General features: G+C 32.8%; 1 protein-coding gene across 8 annotated transcripts in view; it reads right to left on the bottom strand.

Moving 5' to 3' along the window:
* Positions 1-23,000, bottom strand: part of LOC140451284 (angiomotin-like protein 1) — an 880,806-nt gene that overhangs the window by 497,858 nt on the left and 359,948 nt on the right. The gene's annotated exons all lie outside the window — the stretch shown is intronic.

Genomic DNA, 23,000 nt, shown 5'->3' with positions numbered 1-23,000 from the left:
AGGGTTTTTATAAAATAAAATATACCCACATACAAAGACTAACCTCTTTTGTTATACGTGGTATACAGCCAGCTACAGGAATTATTTTCCTTGTGGATTTTGTTAATTGACGGTATGGTCAACTTGGCTCTTCAATACATGCGCTTAGCCACTAAAAGATGTACTCTCAAGTTGGATATATGGTTCATCTCACAATGTATCAACTACAAAGTTTTTCCAACCTTTTGTAGAATTAAAACACCAGGAAATGTTCCAACCACCTTAAGGAACACCTTTCAACTAAAAATCTTAAAGAAGGAGATTTGCAACCATTATGGAAAACTTAACTTTTTAAACTGTAAACTTAAGGTAACATATGACTTTTTACTTGAATCCATAGGTTTTGATAACTTAAGTAACCTCTTGAATGATGTTCAGGACAAAATGGACAGTGTAACCTCTATTAAATTCAGTAAACTTAAATCTAAACTCAATAAACTCATTAATAATGCATCTAATTCACAAAATAATAACAGTAACAAAAACAAAACTAAATTTTCTAATTTTCAATTTCACCCTAGGCTCAAAAATCTATCCTCCGTAACTTTTGATAAAAATGAACTCGACTTATTGAATCTAGGTCTCAAATACTCAATTCCGATGAAGGTTTCTGAAAAGGACCTTCAGAGTCTCTCCATTGAGCTAGATGTTATCATACAGAATCTCTCAGTCCCTCTAAACCAAAAAACTTCAATTAGAAACTCCTGCTACAAAACCATCTTCAAATTCAAAAACAAAAATTTCCCATCAACTTCTACTTCTTTCAATATCTCTACTACCAACACTACATCTAACACATCCCACAACTCATCATCCATCAACCTACCTTCTACTTCTCAAAATTACTCATTCAACGTTCCTTTTCCACAATTTTCATACAAAAAACAGAAAGACCAACTCCATATCCTCAAGTCTATTCAAAACAAAATTAAATCCCATAATTTAATCATTAGTAAAGCAGACAAAGGCAATTGTCTAGTCATTCTTGATCAGAAGTTATATAACGACAAGGTCACTACATTTCTTTCAGATAACAATTTCACTCCACTCCCCGAAGATCCAACAAAAAAGTTCATTAATAAAATCAAAGCTACCAATAAACTTTTCACAGAATTTTTGTCAGAACATGATGCTCCATATTATAAAATACCTAGCAACCCATTAACACCCAGATTGTATGGTTTACCTAAGATACACAAAGAGGGAATTCCCATTCGTCCTGTTGTTAGTTTTATAAACATTCCAGTTTCTATCCTGTCAAAATTCATATTGAATCTCATTAACAATATGACGAACTTCACCCCTCGCTTTTCAGTCAAAAATACAATTCATCTAGTCAACAATCTCCAACAAATAAATCTTCATCCCAACATCACAATGCTTTCATTTGATGTCAGCAATTTGTTTACTTCAGTCCCCAAACAAGAAACTATTAATCTGGTCCACTCTCTTCTACGAGCAAATTCTATCACTATGTCTACCACTAACTCAATTATTCAATTATTACAAACTTGTCTAGCTCAAGACTTTTTTGTTTTCAATAGTAAATTTTACAGACAACCTGATGGCTTAGCCATGGGTAGTTGCCTTTCCCCTCTCCTAGCTGATATATTTATGGATCACTTAGAATCCACACACATTATGAAAAATCCTGAAATTCTCCATTGGTTTCGATATGTTGATGACTGTTTAGTCTTCATATCAGGTAACTCGAATTCAGCTGATCTATTGCTCTCCAAAATAAATCAAATCCACCCAAATATAAAGTTCACCATGGAACTAGAGTCGTCTCAATCAATTAATTTCCTCGACCTTACTATTACCAGATTAAACGACCATTTCGATTTCAGTATCTATAGGAAACCTACACAAACCGATCATATCATACCTTTATCTTCCAACCACCCAATGTCACATAAATATGCAGCCTTCCATAGTTATATTCACCGCCTAGAAACAATCCCACTATCACAATCTAACTACCAAACAGAACTCAATATTCTAAAACAAATAGCATCCAACAATGGGTATGACCCCAACCTCATTAACAAACTTATTAATAAAAGACAACTCAAACTTTTGAGAGAGGCTGCGTTCCCCAGAGACTTGACCATTAAACCTCATTATGCTTCCTTACCTTACCTTCAAGAACGTCTTTCTGGAGATATCAGATATATTCTAAAAAGATCTGTTGAGAATACCCACATTTCTTTTAAAGTCCTGAACAATCTAGGACAATGTTTAACCAATTCAAAAGATTGCATCAACTACATGGATCGTAGTGGTGTTTACAAATTACAGTGCTCTGATTGTGATGCTACATATATAGGTAGAACCTGTAGATCACTAACTTCCCGTTCCCAAGAACACACTAAAAAAGAGAACACTTCCACCTTCTCACAACATCTTGCACAACATAAACATACCCTCAACATACCAGAAGACGTCTCTTTGTTACATAATATACCCCAAAAAAATTTTCTAAAATTAGATCTATATGAAGACTTGGAAATAGTCAAGGAAAAGCAAAGAAGCCCCAACTGCGTTAATCGCCATGTATCTTTCAACCGTGACTTTCAACCCTTACACCGACAACTCTTTTCATAACCCACACTTCTCAAATTTACCCCATCTTCTTCATCTGTCTTTCCTCTATAAATGTCAACACCTTAATCCTTCTCAACAATTATTGTTTTTTAAAAACAACCATTCTCTCTACACTACTGTCACAACACTCCCTCCAAAAGAATTTTTCAGCCCCCTATTGTTAACATCATATCTTTTATACCTCACTATTTCATTATTTTACAATCTTCACGTTTGCACCATATTCCTGTCCATTCTTTTTTCTTTTGCTAGTTCTCTGTCTTTTCATATATCTACCATCCACCCATTAGTTCCAAACTCAGTAAACATTTAAACACAATCCAGCAATTCATCAGAATTCACTTTCTCCCACTTTACCTAAACCTTTAATCAACCATTGCTCCCCCCTCTCTTAGTCAACAACTTAGTACACCATACTCACAAATAAAATTTCAAACTTTTATGTATCAGATTTTAACACAACCAAAATATATTTTGTTCAGGGTGCTAGATGCTTTAAGCATGAAGGACCTCTATCATCTCTAATTTTGTTGATTAACTCATTCATTTCCCTTTAACCCACTCCCCTTTATTCTTTAGTCATTCCATTTACTGTTATTCCTGCCAGGTCTCTGAGGATCTCAGTCTTTCCATAAAAAAAAAAAAAAAAAATTTTTTAAATTTAATCACATAAATTATAACTTTAATTCCTTCAGCCGGAAGATTTTCAATCATTTTTTCTCAAACTATTGGACTCACTTATATTAAAAAAATTTTTACGATACTAGCAGTATTAAACAATTTCACCTACTTAAAAAAGTCTTACATTAGCTACAAATATATACTAATTATTCTTCCTTGTCCTAGATGTTAGCAACATAAAAGGACATTTCCATATATTTCAGCTAATTCTTCACAAATTACACCTTTTAGACCACACTCCATACGATAAAGAGTAAAATAAGCTGCCTAATACATACGTCATCTTCTTAAACATGACCTTCAACAACACCAGTAATTTACATCTTTTACATCCAATATTAAATAATTATAGAGAAAAATTTTTAAATTCCAACACCTGGATTACTGTTATCATTTTAACATCATCAAAGTTTTTTAATCTTTTGGCTGTAGTAATATAATGTTTAACTAACACTGTTTCATGGTTCATTGACATTTTGTTTCTGACACCGCTCATGAGTATTTCATCAATCAGTTGCCAACCGTAGTCCGTTTGAAGAGGTTTACTCTCCGGACACTGGAACTCACTTAAGCATGGGTGTATGTTACCTGAAGTAAAATCTAATTAAAATATTAAACATCATATAATATTATAAACATCATGTACATTCTTCGGTAACATTTTTCAATTTAAAGGGTTTTTACCCAAATATTTTGGTGGCTCAGGCATGTTAACCTGTAAGTATAACCATTTTATTGTTTTTAACCTTAGTCAAAATTTTAAACCACGTTTGTTGTAACTAAATGGTTTATACTTATTTTAGGCATTTTAACCTGATGATGGAACAGTTGTTCCGAAAACGTTCGTGCTTGTAATGTTGCCCTTTTAAGGGTTTTTATAAAATAAAATATACCCACATACAAAGACTAACCTCTTTTGTTATACGTGGTATACAGCCAGCTACAGGAATTATTTTCCTTGTGGATTTTTTTTTTTTAACATTTTTCGTTTGTTTTTGAAGTCTTAATTTTAATTAAGTGTTCTAAACCTCTAATTTCATTGAAGAGATCTTCTGTTTCTTTCAAAGTGTCTCGATCAATTCTATCAGCTATATAATTTGGAAGTCCAATAGCTATTAAATCAATCATACTTTTTTTATCTAATGATTTGTTTATTTGTAGTATGAGTCTTTCCTTTTTAAGAGCATATTCTAATAAGGAACCATTTTTGTATTTGAACTGAAAAGCATACCTCACTGGAGTCCACCCTTTGTCTGCATATGTGTCACAAAATTTGTTTTTCCATTCATCCCAATTAGAATTTATTGAATATTTTATAAGCATTGACCTATACCAATCCACACATGATCCTTCTAAAAATAATCTTAGAAGTTCAATTTTTTCTGTATTTTGATCGATTTGTAATCTTGTGCACTCATTTTCAAATGTTTCCATCCATTGTAAAACGTTCACATTTTTACCTGTAAATTTTTCTATCACAAATTGTTCGGATATTTTGTTTTTATTAAAGGATTCAATACATTGTTTTTCATTTGATTTTGTAACTCTCTCCAAGATCTGTTCTAATGCATCTAGTGGGATACCAGTTGTGGATGTTAGAGATTCTTTCCTTTGAATATCTTGTTGTTCTAAAAGAAAATCATTGAATTGTATATTCCCATCTTTATCCATATAAACTTTTAAAATATTTTCATCTGCAATCCAAACTTTTCTTGTAGTACCCCGTTTTGTTAGAGCCCTTTTTACTTTCTGAAAAGCTGCTGTCGTCTGGATTTTTTCATGATAGGAAATATTTTGCATATCATGGGGCATTGCAAAAATTTCATTTTCTTCATTCTCAATTGTGGTTATGGTAATAATATTTGTTTTAGTATCTGTTTGCAATGATTTAACAGTAAATTCAAATCTCAGTTTTGCCATTTTGATAATTAAAAATTATTATACCTTTTTTTGTTAGCAAAAATGTTGTTTTGTAAGGTTTTTTATCAGCAAACTTTAAAATAAACTCAACTGCGTTTCTCTGTAAAAAAGTAAACTTTATTATTTTTTGTACAATAATAATTATTAACAAATACATTACCTGTAAAAAAGAAACAACATTTAAAGCTTATATTCTAATTTTACAAATTACAGGCAAAAGTAATAATGGCCAGACAATTGACAATGGTAAGATTAATGAATTGTCACTGTCAAAACACCTCACAAGTATGTCTAACATAAAAACAAAAAGAAGAACTTAATGTTTTGACAGTGGCGTAACAAAATGAGAATATAAATAGAAATATTATTAAAGGAAAACAAAACAATAGTTTTTCTTTACATATATATATATATATATATATATATATATATATATATATATATATATATATATATATATATATATATTTAGGGATTCTACAGTATTTACTGCTTTCCCTCGCTCAACCGTTTCCTCCTTCCTATGGGGCTCCATTCGGTTATTCTCTTTATCCATCTGCTGTCGCTAGTTCTTCTTACATGTCCATACCACTTTAGTCTTTTTTGTTCTCTATATGTTAGTATGTCTGTTTTTATTGATGTTCTTTGCTTTATTTCGTCATTATTTCTCCTATACATTCTTGTTACTCTGCAGCATCTTCGCAGGCATTCCATCTCTGTTGCTACTATCTTACTGCTGTTTTTCTTGTTTATGATTCAATTTTCAGCCCCATATGTCATAATACTTCGCACTAATGTTTTATAAATCTGCGTTTTTGTCTTCATATTTAGGTGCCTATCCCACCATACTGAGTTAAGTTGTCGGATTGCTGTTGTCCTAATCTTTGTGTAATTTCTTCCTCTGTTGTTGCCTTTTTCGTGATTATAAACCCCAGGTATTTGAATTTATACTTTCCTTAGATTGTTACGTTGTCATCAATCTGTAGATCTTCTATGTCTTCTTCACTTGTAGATAGGTACTCTGTTTTCGCGAGGTTAATATCTAGGCCAGCCTTGGTATATTCTTCTTGTAGTTTCTTCATCATGTAGCTGAGGTCGTCTTGGTCTTGTGCAATCACTACTTGATCGTCTGCAAAACTTAACGTATATAGGTATTCGTTCCGTACCGGTACTCCCATGCCTTCGCATTTTCTTTTCCATGTAGTCAATGCTTTCTCTAAGTATATTTTGAATAGGGTTGAAACAACCCTGCAGAAGCCCTTTTGTTGTGGTGAAGTCTCCTATGATTCTTGTTCCCATTTTAATGGACACTTTATTTTCTTTATACAGAGCTTTTGTAGCTTCTATGAGTTCCGTCTGTATTTCTAATTTGTACATTGCCTCCCATAGTTCTGACCTTGGTACAGAGTCATACGCCTTTCTCAGGTCCACAAATGCCAAGTGTATATCTCTATTTTTTGCTTTTTTCTTTTCCAACAGTTGTTCCAGTGTGTATATGTGGTCTATGCATGATCTTCCTGCCGTGAAGCCTGCCTGATCCTCCCCGATTTTGCTTTTTATCGCTTGCTCTATCTTTTCTCGCAGTACATTCCCATATAATCTTCCTATTGATGATATTACGCTTATTCCTCTGTAGTTTTCGCATCGTTTTCTATCTCCTTTCTTAAATATAGATGTCATATATGCCGCCGTCCATTCCTTTGGGAGCTGTTCTCCATTTATGGCTTTCTGAAATATCCATTGTATCATCCGGTGTAATTTTTTTGATCCGTATTTTATAAGCTCAGGTGAGATGCCTCCAGGTCCCGGTGCTTTCTTATTTTTGATTGCTTTTATGGCCGTTCTCATTTCCCTATCTGTTATTTCTATTTCTTGTTGTGGGAATCTGCTTCGTCTTCGCCTGTTTTCTTTTCCAATGAATTGTGGTCTTTGTTCTGTTAATAGTTCCTTGTAGTAGTCATTCCATTCTTTGTCCTGTATATTTCCCAATTTAATTTTTTCTTTTGAGTTTTGTTTCAATCCCCAGTACTTTTCATGACTCCGAAGTTCTTGTACCTCCTATATATGTTTCAATATTTAAGCAGATTCTTTCCCATTCTTCATTCTTTTGCTGTGTTATTTGTTTTTTCACTTCTCTATCTTTTTCTCTATATTCTTTATAAACTTCATCGTTGTTTGTAGTCAGCCATTTTCTGTACAGTTGCTTTTTTTCTTCAATTATTCTTTTTGTTGGTTCATTTATTTCATAATAGTGCTGTTTATTTGTTATATGTTCTTTTTCCCCAAGGGCTTCGAATGCTGCTTGCTTTATACTCGCCTTTATATGCTCGTATATTTCTTCGATGTTGCCGTTGATAATTGATAATTGCTTTCATTAAAAGAATTTGTAATACACTCGCGATCATAAAATCCGGGTCACCTTGAAAATCACCGATATTTCATTTTTAACGAGCTTTATCGTAAATAATAATAACACAAATACAAACTAATGCATGTTTCTGGGAATTGTTGTCGGCTTAGCGGTGTCCTTTGCAACAAAGAATTTCAATAGTGCCGATTTCGCGGAAAAGCGCCCACTTCCCAAAATGAACGGTATCTGTAACTGCCGCTTGTTTTAAATGTCTCATTTGTGCTTCGACTTTCCGTTCAAACGCAACGAACAAACGTTTATTATTGCCACCATTAGTCCTTATTAGTGCCATTATTAGTGTTTATTATTGTTTATTTTTCGCCAAAAATACCCTTGACTGTTGTTGAAACGGCACAAATTGTTGCGCTTGTGAAAGACGGTCACACTCAACGGCAAGTCGCAAGAACTGTTGGCGTAAGCCTTTCTACGGTTCAACGAGTGGTTCAACGCTTTCAGGAGAAAGGTTTGCTATCCAGACGACCTGGCTCTGGACGAAGAAAAATGACCACGGTACCAGATGACCCTTTTCTTGTGTTTCAGGATTTACGAAACCGGATCTCAATTGCGATTATGCATCGAAATCGTCTACAGGAAGTACGAAATCGCAATGTTAGCGTTGCAACAGTTAGGAGAAGATTTCGTTCTTTTGGACTATCTTCTCGGGTAATGGCTACAGGACCGCCACTTCGCCTGGCGCATCGAGTTGCACGACTAGCTTTTGCTCGACAATACGCGCATTGGAGAATTACCGATTGTAGCAAAGAGTTATTTTCAGATGAATCCCGTTTCTGCCTAACTGGATCCGATGGACGTGTAAGAGTTTGGAGGAGAACCGGTGAATAATTTTCACAAGCATGCATTGCTCCAAGAATGCCATTTGGTGGAGGCTCGGTCATGGCTTGGGGAGGTGTATCTTCCGACCTCCGCACAGAATTACCCTTCATCGAAAATGGGTCCTTAACAGCACGACGGGACATTACGGAGATTCTGGAAGAACATGTTATGCATACCATGGCAAGGCTTGGAGAAAACGTCGTTTTTATGCAGAACAACGCGCGAACGCACGTTGCCACGATCAGTATGCAATACTTGGACGAGGTTGGAATTACGAGGTTACTCTGGCCAGCTAGGTCTCCGGACCTGAATCCCATCGAACATATCTGGGACGATTTGAAAAAACGTATTCAGTCCCTAACATCTCCTCCTAAAAACGGACAGAAGCTTAAGGATCTGTTAGTGAGAGAGTGGAATAACATATCACAACATGTAATCCGGAGAAAAATTGAGAGTATGCCCCTTCGTCTGCAAGAGGTCATTAGAGCAAGTTTAGGCAATACACGATATTAGTCATTGAAATTTTACTGACATTTTACCACGTTCTGTATTTTCCATTTTTTTCGTATGCCTGTTTTATCAACAATTTGGTTTGTTTTCTGCTTTTTCAATAAAAACAATAAAAAACCGTTTTTTTTCTTTCAAAACAAACATTGATGACAAATAAAATATATGTTAGCCTAAAAAAAAGGTTATTACTGAACCAGTGGCAAAAATATTCCAGAAACTTGAAATTTTCAAGGTGACCCGGATTTTATGATCGCGAGTGTATTAAAAGTTTTATATTGTGTTAGAGGCGTGGCCAACAAAATGTCATAATTTATTCTGTCTTACAATGTTATGTTGACATATGACTTTTTGGCTTAAATCTGCTGTTCTTGAAAAACAATTTTAATTTGATTGTTATATAGAAAAGATATTCCATATATAAGGTTAAATTTCAAGATATTTTCATAAACAAGGATATCCTTAATTTTTAATAATCTAATTTGGCCATATTAATAAATAACCTAGGAACCATTTCGAAGATTTTTGTAGCAATCTCCTTTGTAAACAGACAGACACGTAAGTTTTTTTATTCTGTATTTTGCAACTATTCATACAGTATATTTTTTGTGCCATTTGTATTTTTGATAACTGTTTGTGGTAAGACACAATAAATGTTAAATTTTGTTTCTTAACATTTGTTTCTTTTTTTTAACTAACCTTTTTTTGAGTCTCCGTTTGAAAAAGATATGTTTCTTTATGTTTGATAATTATTTCCCTAGTTACAACTAGCTGTTGTAATGGTTATAATTAGGCGCCTCGAAGTGGCGCTCTTTATAAATTACTAGAGGTGTTTCCTGTTTCCTTTTGTTTTGTTTGTCCCAAGTGATTCATGACCCTTTATTTTATTGTGTAGATACCCCAATCCGACCCATTTATTTCAACTTATCCACGACCCCAGCTCTCCAGCTAACCCCTGAGTGCCGTTCGCACATATAACGATTGTTTTGCTTGCCCTATCTTCGCCCCCATGACATCTTCGCATCCATACCAGGATCCGGATATTATAACATTCATCAAAATAGGACGGCTGCGTTGGATAGGACATGTAGAAAGAATGGAAGAAGGCGAAATACCAAACAAAATATTCAAACAGATGCCAGTAGGAAAAAGAACAAGAGGAAGACCGAAACTGAGATACTTAGAACAAATAGAAAATGATATAACAACCTTAAAAATAAAAAACTGGAGAAAAAAAGCCCGAAACAGATTGGAATGGAGAAGAATCCTAGAACAGGCCAAGACCCAAAAAGGGTTGTCGAGCCAGTGATGATGATGATGATCTTCGCCCCCATAGTTTCTGTCCCCAATTTTCTACCCTTATGTCCTTACCCTGAGGTAGGCAAAATATTTCGTTACAATGTCCATAAAAAATAATTACAAATGATACCAAACCATACGATATGCATTTTAAACATGAATTTTAAATAAACGTATGGTTTGAAACAATTGGTAATTATTTTTTACGGACATGCGAATTATCTTGTAATTTGAATGGTGAGATTTATTTACATTTTTTATAAAATGAATTTATTTGATTTATTGGAAGAATTGTCATCAAACTTAACTTAAGGCGAAATATGTGGTTTATGCAAGATAGTACACCACCACATTATAGAGAGAGGGCAGTGAGAACATACTTAAATACAACTTTCCTGAACGTTGGATTGTTCGTGGTAGTCATATTCGTTGGTCATGTGGTGAGATATTAATATAATTACTTAATGCATAAAAATCCCAAAAGAATACTTATTATTATACTTATAATACTTATTATAAATACTGCAGCAGTTTCTTTAGAACCAATGATGCTATTTGATATGAGACGATCTTTTATGGAATGTATTGACAAATACATTCGTATTTGTCGTAAAATGTTTGATGTAAAATCCAATTATTCTCTTATGTTGTCAAATCCTACTATTCTATTCTACTAACATATTTATTTTATTTAATATTTCGTTAACTATTAACTTTATTAAAGGAATTTTATACCAAAGTTCAGAAGTATTGATGTTGATTGATGTTTTTGTCTAATTTTCTTTCGTTGCTTGGAGTAATTGCGTTAAATATGAATTATGTAGTTTAAGCAATTTGGCATAAATCGTAATATTTTAAAGTGTAGAATCTACGGTTTCTTTTTGTACAATTACTTAAGGACCACCCTGTATAGATATATATATATATATATATATATATATATATATATATATATATATATATATATATATTGAAAGATTATACGAGAAACTAGGTTCAAGATACAGATAGACAAATGCGAATTTTTAAAAAAAGAAGTTGAATTCTTGGGCCACGTCGTAACTCCTGAAGAAATAAAACAAAATCCAAGCAAAATTAAAGCCATCATAGACTATCCCATACCAAATACTACCAAGCAGATTAGAGGATTTCTAGGACTACTTGGATATTACAGAAAGTTCATTAAGGATTTCGCAAAAATAACAAAACCGCTCACCTCATGTTTAAAGAAAGATGCCAAGATAGAACACACAGAACAATTCCTAAACTGTATCAAAATCGGCAAAAACCTGTTAACCAACGAACCACTTCTACAATTCACCTTTCAATCTCACCACAGATGCAAGCAACTTTGCTATAGGTGCTATCCTGTCACAGGGTCCTGTAGGACAAGACAAACCCATTCCATATGCATCAAGAACACTGAACGAGACCGAGCTTAAATATTCTACCATCGAAAAGGAAATGCTTGCAATCGTATGGGCTACTAAATATTTTCGACCTTATTTATTTGGAAGGAAGTTTAAAATTCTCTCCGATCACCGACCACTTCAATGGCTATTCTCTTTAAAAGATCCGAACTCGAAACTTGTTAGATGGAGACTAAAACTCGAAGAATTCGATTATGAAGTCATATACAAAAAAGGAAAATCCAATACGAACGCTGATGCATTATCCCGTGTCGAAATCCACACTAAAGAAGTAAGTACCATTGACGAACACGTAGAAGAAATAATCAGTCTATTATCCAGAAAAGAAGATGACAACATATCTATGATCAACCATCCAAACTCAGTATGCGATCCAGATGAAGAAGATCCTATGGTTAACTTAGACGAAATTATCAAAGAAAAACAAACATCCGGCCTAACTGCAGAAGAAATGAAAGTAATAGACAAACTTCTACAAGAAGAAAACCAAAAGATTGACAGTCATCCAATAAAATCGCTATACCAACAAGACAACAACACAGATGGTACCCAACATTCCACGAAGAATTCTGCCTTTGATCTTGTAAAATGTAACAATTTACTAGAAGATATAAGCAGTCCAGAAAGACAGAAAACCATCATACAAGACTATCACCAAGTAAAGACAAATCATAGAGGAATTAATAAAACAGAAATTCAAAACAGAAAACATTATTACTGGCCAACGATGAAAAAGGATATAGAAGATTATATTAATCTCTGCGATACTTGTCAAACAAACAAATACGACAGAAATCCAGAAAAACCGAAGTTTATGTTAACTCCAACACCAACGAAACCACTGGAACTTGTTCACATAGACACATTTCAAGCAGCAGGACAAAAATTCCTTACCATCATCGACGCATTTTCCAAAGTACGGTCAAGCGTACCCAATAGAAGGATCAAACGCGATTAACATCTTACACGCATTCCTGCTATTCATCACCCACCATGGACTACCACACATGATAATTTCTGATAGTGGAACTGAATTTAAAAATGGACTTGTTCAAGAATTCGTGGACACTCACAAGATCTTAATCCACTACACTACACCTGATAACCCGCAATCCAATGGAATGATCGAACGCTTTCACTCCACAATCATCAAGCATCTTCGAATATTAAAAGAAAAAAAGAAAACACTTAACATAAAAGACCAGATGCTATACGCCATTATGGCATACAACAATTCTATTCACTCAGCTACCAAACAGAAGCCCATCAACGTCCTTAATGGTCACATAGATGCTCAAGATCCATTTGATATTGACATTAAAAGAATACTGATAAATAATTACACACGGGAGCACAGATTGAAAACAAAAGAGATGTATAAAGAAATAAATAAGAAATTGCAAGAGAGCAAACAGAAAAACATTGAAAAGATAAACGAAAAACAACACTCTCCGATAACATATAAACCCAGCACGAAAATATACCTATACAGATTTTCACCTAAAATAGTCCAAAACAACAATCCTGTTACTGTTGATACCCAAGATACTACGGTGCATAAGAAAAATATTAAACATCAACCACCAATAAAAACTAACCGCAAAAATACTTTACAGATGTATCTCAGTAACAGCCCAAGAAGTGAAAATCCAGGACCTTCGAGACAATCCAGGGATCCTCCCAGTTAAGCTTGGAGAAACCAGAATCCAAACCAGCACCCATGATTTCATCCACTATTTCCAATTGGAACCAATAGCACAGGAAATCGAAACATTGGCATATCAATATCAAACTACAACTACAGCTATAGAAAATGGACTAAGTCAGCCGTACTTCGACAGTCTACAGAACTTCGACAAAACATTGCAGTATCTTCTTAAAACAGCCCAAGAGAAACTCGACTCAGTTTATCCAGCAAACAGAAATAAAAGAGGTCTTATCAATGGATTAGAAAATATTATAAAATCCATCTTAGGAAACTTAGATCAAGAAGACGCAGAAAGATACGATACAGCAATTCAGTCACTTGAACTCGATCAACAAAATATTATTAACAACATTAATAACCAATTAAGCCTTAATAAGAAAATAATGAACAACTATAACGAGACAGTGACACTACTAACCCACAATCAAGAGATAATAGCCGCAGAAACCAACAAAATCCGAACAGACTTAAACCAATTCGTCTTTGATTTCAACCATAACATGCAAGTTCGAAACGTTTTAGACCAGATGAATTTAGCCTTACAAACCATTATAAAAATATTAGATGACCTACAGACAACAATCACATTCGCAAAAATCAAAACTCTTCATAATGGACTTATAAAACCAGACGAAATAAGATGGACCATCCAGAAAATGCTAGAACATCATCCAGCTTCTTAGCTACCATACCTCGAAGAAGAAGACCTGATGAGATATTACGAGATAGTAGAAGTAGATGGTTACTACTCCAACCACTCTCTAGTCTTTATCTTACATTTTCCCATTCTTTATTCCAAAGTATTCACATATTTTCATCTATATTCACTTCCAACCATAAATAACACAATAATTATTCTACCTGGACCATATTTAGCTTCTAACTCAGAACTTTTTCAATAAATGGACCTACCATGCAGAAAGAGTGAACCAAAGAAATTCATTTGTCCAGAGAAGTTCCCGCAAGAAAATACAGAAACTGACGACTGTATCAATCAAATCCTAAAATTATCCAATGATGCCTCCCAATGTCAAAACGTGCCGATCACGATTAGCACAAAAATTATCCAAAAAGTATCGGAAGCTCACTATATTGCTGTTTTCTCAAAAGCTACTAAAATCTCCACCCACTGTTCTACTTCCAAAATTGAAGTACTCAGAGGAATATTTCTAATAGAACTACCCCCAGGATGTGAGTTCAGAACCAACAACGAAGTTTACATCAACTCCAAAGCAACAATATAAGAAGAACCGCTAACCCTGCCAAAAATAAAAATTAATCTTCAAGGGGAAAATCCAACAGTAAAGCCTCTAAAATTAGATAGAATCCAGTTAGATGAACTACATAAACTCCCAACGGAAGAAGAAAGACTCCAACCCGTATCTTTAAAAACAATGGATCATTACCATCTATGGACACCACCAATATATATCCTGGCAACAGCCCTTATCATTATTTTGGTTTACAAATTACGAGAGATATGGAAAAAGAAGACAACCGAAGAAGACGATACAGCCGATTCAGAATCCATACCTTCAGTTTTGTTCATCCCTCACAAAACTTCCCAAGGGCATAAAGAAATTACGGTGCAGTAACCCAGGAGGTCAGCAAACCCAATCAACAGTTTTGTCAGAATTTAATTTTTATATAAAAGAAATAGTATTGTAATTAAATTCAGTTATTTTCAATCAATAAAGCAGTGCAAGGGTCTTTTTAAAAAGTACCTTCGCGAGTTTAAACCTTTAAGTTGCACTATACAAAAGTACAAACCAAACATAGCACTTAACCATTCTTTGTCTTAGTTCTAAACTGAGATGGTTATTGCAAACAAATGACTTCATTTTCATAAAAGGAGTTTTAGTCATTGCTGTTCTACGTTTTATTTCTATGTCTGGATCTAGTTGGTCCGTTATCACAGTTCCCAAATATGTCATTTTGTGAACTTTCTCAACTTGGACTCCGTTTAATTGAAGATTTGCATCGGGATGTGGGTCACGACTAAACCCTAAAAATTTGGTTTTGTTTGAGTTTATTTTAATGCCCATTTCCTCTCCTACCTCGTGAACACGATCAAGCAGAATTTGAAGACCTTCAATATTATCTGATAGAATTACTGTATCGTCTGCATATCTAATCACATTAAGTAGTTCCCCGTTGATTTTTATTCCATATGGTTGTCTCTTAAGTGCCTTTTTAAATAACTGGTCCGAGTAAACATTGAACAATGTTGGCGACAAAATGCAACCTTATCTGACTCCTCGTTATAGAAATTTCATCGGTGTAGTTATCTCCAATTTTTACGATAGCAGTTTAATTCCAGTACAAATTTTTAATAACACGAATATCCTTGTCATCTATTCCGATATTTTTCAGTATTTGCATTAATTTTACATGCTGTACTTTATCGAATGCCTTTTCGAAGTCCACGAAACATACAAATACATATTTTCTTTGGTTACGGCATTTTTGTAATAAGATGTTAAGAACAAAAAGTGCCTCCCTGGTTCCCATAGCATTTCTAAAACCAAATTGGGTATCTTCAAGATCTTCGCATTTGCGTCTAATTCCGTTGTGAAGTATTCTTAGGAAAATTTTAAGAGTGTGGCTCATTAGGTTAATTAATCGATATTCTGAGCAATTTCTAGCACTGTGTTTGTTAGGTATTGCGACAAAGATGGATTTGAGCCAATATGTGAGAATCACTTCGGTGTTATATATTGAATTAAAAAGTCTTACTACTACTTTTACGTTATCATTCTCTATTAGTTTCAGCAACTCAGTTGGTGTATGATCTTTACCACAAGCCTTTCTAATTTTAGCATTATTTATAGCGTGTTCTACCTAGCATTTCATAATTTATGGGCCATCAGTACAGTTCTGGTAGAATTCGGCAATATTATTCCTGTCATCTTCAAACAACTCTGATATATACAGCTGCCATTCTTTTCTTATTCCGTGCTCATGTACAATAATTTTGTCCACGATTTTGTGAACAATTTTGTTATTGTCAACGAGTACAGAGGGAACTCGTTTTTTAAATGTTACTCATTTCTTTTAGTTTTTTGTGCACATGAAATAAGTCATGTTTAGAAATTACATCCTCCATTTCGTCACACCTTTCTCTCATCCATTTTTCTTTGGCTAATTTGATCTCCTTTTTTATTCTTCTCTGCAGGTGTCTATATTCTGTTTCATTAGATTTTATCAGTCGACGTTGTTCCATTAATTTCAAGAAGTCGTCTGTCATCAATTTATTTTTCTTAATTAAGTTTTTTCTATAATCCTTGGTTTTTAAATTCACTCCATAGTTCTTCTGGATCTTCTAGTTGTTCTCCGATGTTTTTTATTCTATTGTTAAATTCTTTTTTAATGTTATGTTTTATGTTTATATCATCAAAGTTAAGTACATTGGTTTTTGGTTTTGTCGCTGAATTCGTTTTAACCTTAGTTTAATATCTGCTACAAGTGGTTGATGATCAGATCTAATATCTGCCCCAGGAAATGTAGTGACTTTTTTGACGGCATTTCGGAAACGCTCATTTACAAGTATATAGTCTATTTGATTTCTTGAAGACTCAGGGTTATTGCCATCATCAAATGGGGCGTTCCAAGTGTATAGTCGTCGCTTGGGTAGTTTATACCAGGTGTTTGCAATGATCATATCGTTTTCTTTACAAAATTCATACAGTCTCTATCCTCTATCGTTAGCTTGTCCTAAACCATAAGGACCTACAGTCTGACCTTGTCGACCTTCCCCAATTTTTGCGTTGAAGTTGCCTATAATATATAAAATTTCGTGTTTATTAAGTTTCTATAAGATGTCTTGAATCCGATCATACAACTTCTCGACTTCATCGTCATATTTTCTATCTGCAGTCGGGGCATAGATTTGAAGTATGTTAGTTTTAATTGGTTGAGTATTTATTCGGAGTAATATTATTCTATCCGAGACTGGTACGAAATTGGTCACATACTTACTCAGTTCTGATGTTACTAATATACCTACACCATTTTTGTGATGCGGGTCTTCTGTACTGTTACCGGAATAATATAATACACTTCCGTTCTTTTTACATGATCCTGACTCTGACCATCTCATTTCGCTGATTCCCAGTAGGTCTATTTTCATTCTTTTCATTTCTCGAATTGCGTTGACTTCTAATATTCCATGTGCACATTCTAAAATTAGATTTCTTTATTCTTAGGATTTCTTCACGAGGTTTTCGCATGTTTACGACTTGAGAGGCCTTGTGGTATAAATATATTTCTCCTCTCCTGTCGAATCTTGGCCCCCGCTTTTCATGATTAGTAGAGATAGTGCAAGCACTCCTGACCACGGCGCAGTAGACGAAATTTGGTTTAGTCCCCACTTCCATGCGAAACGCATTGTACTATGCACTGTATAATTCCACTTACAATAAAACCTTTCTGCCTTTACGTGAATTTGACTCCGCCTTCGCGCAGCTCCATGGTCAGGAGTGTTTGAACTATCTTTAATGGTTTGCAATTGCAGTGTCAATTCTATAGTGATTTTTCGGGGTATGCTCTATGAGCCGTTAATGCAGTGGTTCCTCTTTGCCTTCTGCATTCTTATGCCGTTGCCAATATTAGTTGACAAAAGAAAGAGTTAAGAATCTGGTTACTTCTATAATTAAAGAAAAAGAAGATTGCACTATTAAAAATCAACCAGTACAAGAAACAGAAACCGATAAAGATGACTTAAGTGGTGTATTTTTGATGAATTAATTGGGCATGACTCATCTAAACGTACACCTGTATCGAGAGCTATAAAGAAGTCAACATGTATTTGTCTGATGATATATTACCCAGAAAAAATTCGAACGGAGATTGGAACTGTCCATTACAGTGGTGGAAAAACCATCGCCATGTATATCCTAACTTAACCACTATATTCATAAAATATTGTAATATTGTAGCCATCTGTTCCTTGTGAACACATGTTCAAAATCTGGTTTAATTTTAAATAAAAGAAGAACACGGTTAACAACAAGTAAAGTGGAAAAACTTATGTTTTTATATGTCCATTTAGACGATTCGCGATTTAATAAAAACGTGTAATGTAAATGTAAGTACGATTTACTATTTGTATTGTGTAATTTATTTTTCAAGTTATAATAAATATATCCTTCATTATTATAAATATTATAATAAATATTTCACTTCAATACATATACCCATAAACGATAATAGCCAATATGTTTGTTTATGTACTGTCTTACTTGAAACTACTGTTAAACAATCAACTAGTTTGAGAATAATTTAACTAGTTACTTGTTTACGAAAAACGGTTCAGTTGCGTTAACGTTAAAAACGTCAACGACCCACCTCTACTCGTTATCAGTTTTAAAATCAAAGTGTCCTTAGTTTGACACCGCGACGTTGCCAAATAATTTTGTATGAAGCTTTTTTATTGTGGCGTCATAACGCAGTTTATTATTTTTATTGAGAATAAGGCACAATGCGGCTTTAAAATAAGCTTATTTAGATGTTTAGATTCCAATTCGGAAATCGTACTTAAAATACGAAACATGAATAAATTTTATTTATATAAAAGATTTCCGAAGTGGAAATCAAAATGTTAAATTACGCTTATTGTAAAATAAAATTGTGGCATATTCCTAATAAAAAACTGTAAGCTGCCATTTAAATCAATTCGCCCAAATTTGATTATCTTACACTTCTTCTACTATCTTATTAACATTCTTCAAATGTTAAAAAGACAACAGGTCAAATAAAACCAATAAGTTTGGCAACGTTGAACTTCCTCTTTTTTATTATTTCCACTAATGCATTTTCGACGATATAAAGGGCGGACCTAATACACATCTCTCTTTTAAAACAGGTGTTTCTCACTCCATCTCAGGTCCTAAGGTCCATACCGACCATAAACTTTTACCTATACTATATATCCACAAATCACAATGTATAGAACAAAAGAAACGGAACACAAAAAAATCTAAACAGTGGACGCTTAATGTATATGTCAACAAATTACTTATTATATAAATAATAATAATGGTTCTATTTTCCAATTCTGTATTTGATTCTTGTTGGAGCTCTACGACTGTATAGAAATCCTCGTTAATGTAAAGTTTATGATTTGTAATAAAGCAGGTATTGTTTATGTCCTGCCTAGTGAGTAGTAGATGTTTACGTAGTATTTTATGTTCTTCCTGTTGCTCTCTTGTAAGGTCTTGCGCAATATTTATATTTGTTCCTTTTAAATTTTTTAGTTTCTTCAATTATACCTTGCATTTGTAATTCTTGTTTTTCTCGAATAATCCCAAAAATAACTATGTTATTTTGTCTTTTATATTTTTTAGTTAGTTCAAATCAAATTCTTTAGATCGCTGTTTATTTATAGATACTCTTATTATTTCTTCCAACAATTCATATTATTTGTAAGTACAATATTTTCCATTATTTTATTCAGTATATTTTAAGTAGTGTATGGCCACTTAAAATGGTTAATTAATTTGGGTTTAGATAGGAAAGCAAATTACCTTTGTTTTTGAATATACCTACTATGATGTTATTTTTAAGGTTATGAAAAGTTTATATTATTTAAACTGACAATATTTAACTGGCTCTTTTTATATTATTTGTGATGTTAGTCTCATATTTCACTTACGATTTTGTTTTTAGTTTAATCCGCTATATTTTCCAAGACTCATTAATATTTAGGACCAGTACCAAATACACACTTGCTAACATAAACGCAGCCACACACTGAAATGAAAGCACAAAGCAAAAGTTAAACTTTGAAGACGATATAGCAAAAAGTTAATAAAAACAATTTAATGTAAAAAATGGTACACTTAATACAGCCGTAACTTGAACCGGAACGCTAAAGTGTTCCACACAGTAACTTAAAAACTTTTTCTTTCAGTTTCCATAGACTTCCCTTGGAGATGGCCCAGCGGAGAACTTGGACTAAGGTGGAAAAATAAATGCCAAAATAAATCCTGGATCTTGAGTATGAAATAATGACACCATTGCGGTGCAATCAAGAGATTGCACAAATTAATCCAAAACTGAAAAAAATTATAGCAATGGAACTAGTTTGCCAAATATGGCTTTTACTACCTTAAAAAAAATACTAATTTCCAAACAATCTACAATGATACGTACGATTATAATTAACCACAGATTATGAATGATGTAGAAAGAAGGAAGGATACTGTTTCATCTAAAGATACCCAAATGTAATTAAGTTACTTACAAGTCACATACTATCTAAAGTAAAATAAACTAAAGCTTTAGCATAGCATAAGATAGACTTAAATACCAATACTCAATTCATACAGATATCAAAATAATGTCAAATCGGACACTGGTTCCAAAATTGACTTATCAGTGGACAACAGATTTATAGGAGCATATCCAAGGATAATCAGTCAAATGTGTGGATTGATTTACAAATTATAAGTAACAATAAAAAATGCCAAACATTTATAAACCAATTTAAGAATTTTTTAGGTACACATAGGTACAATACGAATTAGATGTTAAACCGACCTATAATCGTTGCCAGACGTACAGCAGAATGACTGGAAAAGTAGAACTGGCTTTGAATAAACATACACTTTACATAATAGCAGTAGTTAAACTCAGTGCAAAACTATATATACAGTATCGTTTCATAACTCATTCATTACTGATAAAAACTATTTTTTTAAAAATCATACCTCACAAAATCAAAAATGAGTAAGTAAAATTCTTCTTCTTCTCCTTTTTATGTAGACATGACTTTGTCTGTTTTTCAATGTGTCTATGGTAAGTTTTCATTCCATCGTTTTAGTGGTCTTCCCACTGATCGTCTTCCTATTGGAGAACCGGCTCTTGCCGTCTTTACTACTCTATTTGTTGTCATTCGGCTTATATGATCGTTCCATTCTACTCTTCTATTTCTTACCTTACAGTTCTTAATGTTCTCCATCTTGCACCTACATCATATATCTGTACTTCTAGCTCTGTCCCATAGTGTCTTGCCATCAATTTTTTAAAGTGTTTTGATCTTTGCTGTTTCTAACCTCATTTTTGTCCTCTCTCTGTCAGTTCGTGTTTCTGCCGAGTATGTCATTATTGGTCTGATGACTGGTTTGTAAATTGTGCCTTTCATTTCTTTCTCGATATTTTTATTTCTCCATATTATTTTATTCAGGCAGCCTGCCGCTCTGTTTGCTCTATTCACTTGATCTTCCACTTCAGTTTTGAGCTTTCCGTAGCTAAAAAATGTGATGCTAGATATTTAAACTCCATCACTTGTTCAATTATCTGACCTTCCAGTTCCAATTTACATCTTAGTAAATTTGCTGTTGTAACCATGCATTTTGTCTTTTTTGGGAAAATTAACATGTTAAATTTTCTGGCGGTTATATTAAATTGGTGCAGCATACGTTGTAAATCGTCTTCACTTTGAGAGAGTAGTATTGCATCGTCTGCATAGCAGATTATTTTAAGTTGTTTTTCTCCCATTTGGTATCCTTTTTAAGGCTTACTTTTTTATTATTTCATCTATAATCGGGTTAAACAATAGAGGACTCAGGGAATCTCCCTGTCTTATCCCATTGCCAGCTTCAATAGAGTCGGTTAGTTCCTCTTCCACTTTTCCTTTTAATGTGTTGTTTTGGTAAATATTTTCGTAAACAAGTATATAATAATAATAAGTAAGTAAAATTTAAATAAAAAATATAATTGGCATTTAAAAACATTATGGTAGAGACAAAGAATTTAAAAACATTATGGTAGAGACAAAGATTATTGTACAAACAATAAGATACAGTCTTGTTTCATTAAATACTTTCAAGGGTTTTCATGGAATATATTTTTTAAACAATAAAATTCATTCAGAGATCGATCTAAATTATCCAAATCCTTATGTCATAGTAGAGTTGAATTAAATTAGAGCATAAATGTGGAATGTTAGAACACAAGAGAAAGGATAAACAATATGAGATATTGAAATTACAGTTATTCTTACTGTCACGCGAGTTATGAATATAAAGATATATATATATATATATATATATATATATATATATATATATATATATATATATATATATATATATATATATATATATATATATATATATATATATATATATATATATATATATATATATATATATATATATCTATATATATATATATATATATATATATATATATATCTATATATATATATATCTATATATATATATATCTATATATATATATATATCTATATATATATATATATATATATATATATATATATATATATATATATATATATATATATATATCTATATATAGATATATATAAAGATCTATATATATATATATATATATATATATATATATATATATATATATATATCTATATATATATATATCTATATATATATATATATATATATATATATATATATATATATATATATATCTATATATATATATATCTATATATATATATATCTATATATATATATATATATATATATATATATATATATCTATATATAGATATATATAAAGATCTATATATATATATATATAT

Source organism: Diabrotica undecimpunctata, chromosome 1 (genome assembly GCF_040954645.1).
Source record: "Diabrotica undecimpunctata isolate CICGRU chromosome 1, icDiaUnde3, whole genome shotgun sequence".
Lineage (NCBI taxonomy): Eukaryota > Metazoa > Arthropoda > Insecta > Coleoptera > Chrysomelidae > Diabrotica > Diabrotica undecimpunctata.
Note: the sequence above shows the minus strand (reverse complement) of the source record. Positions and strands in the feature narration are given on the sequence as shown.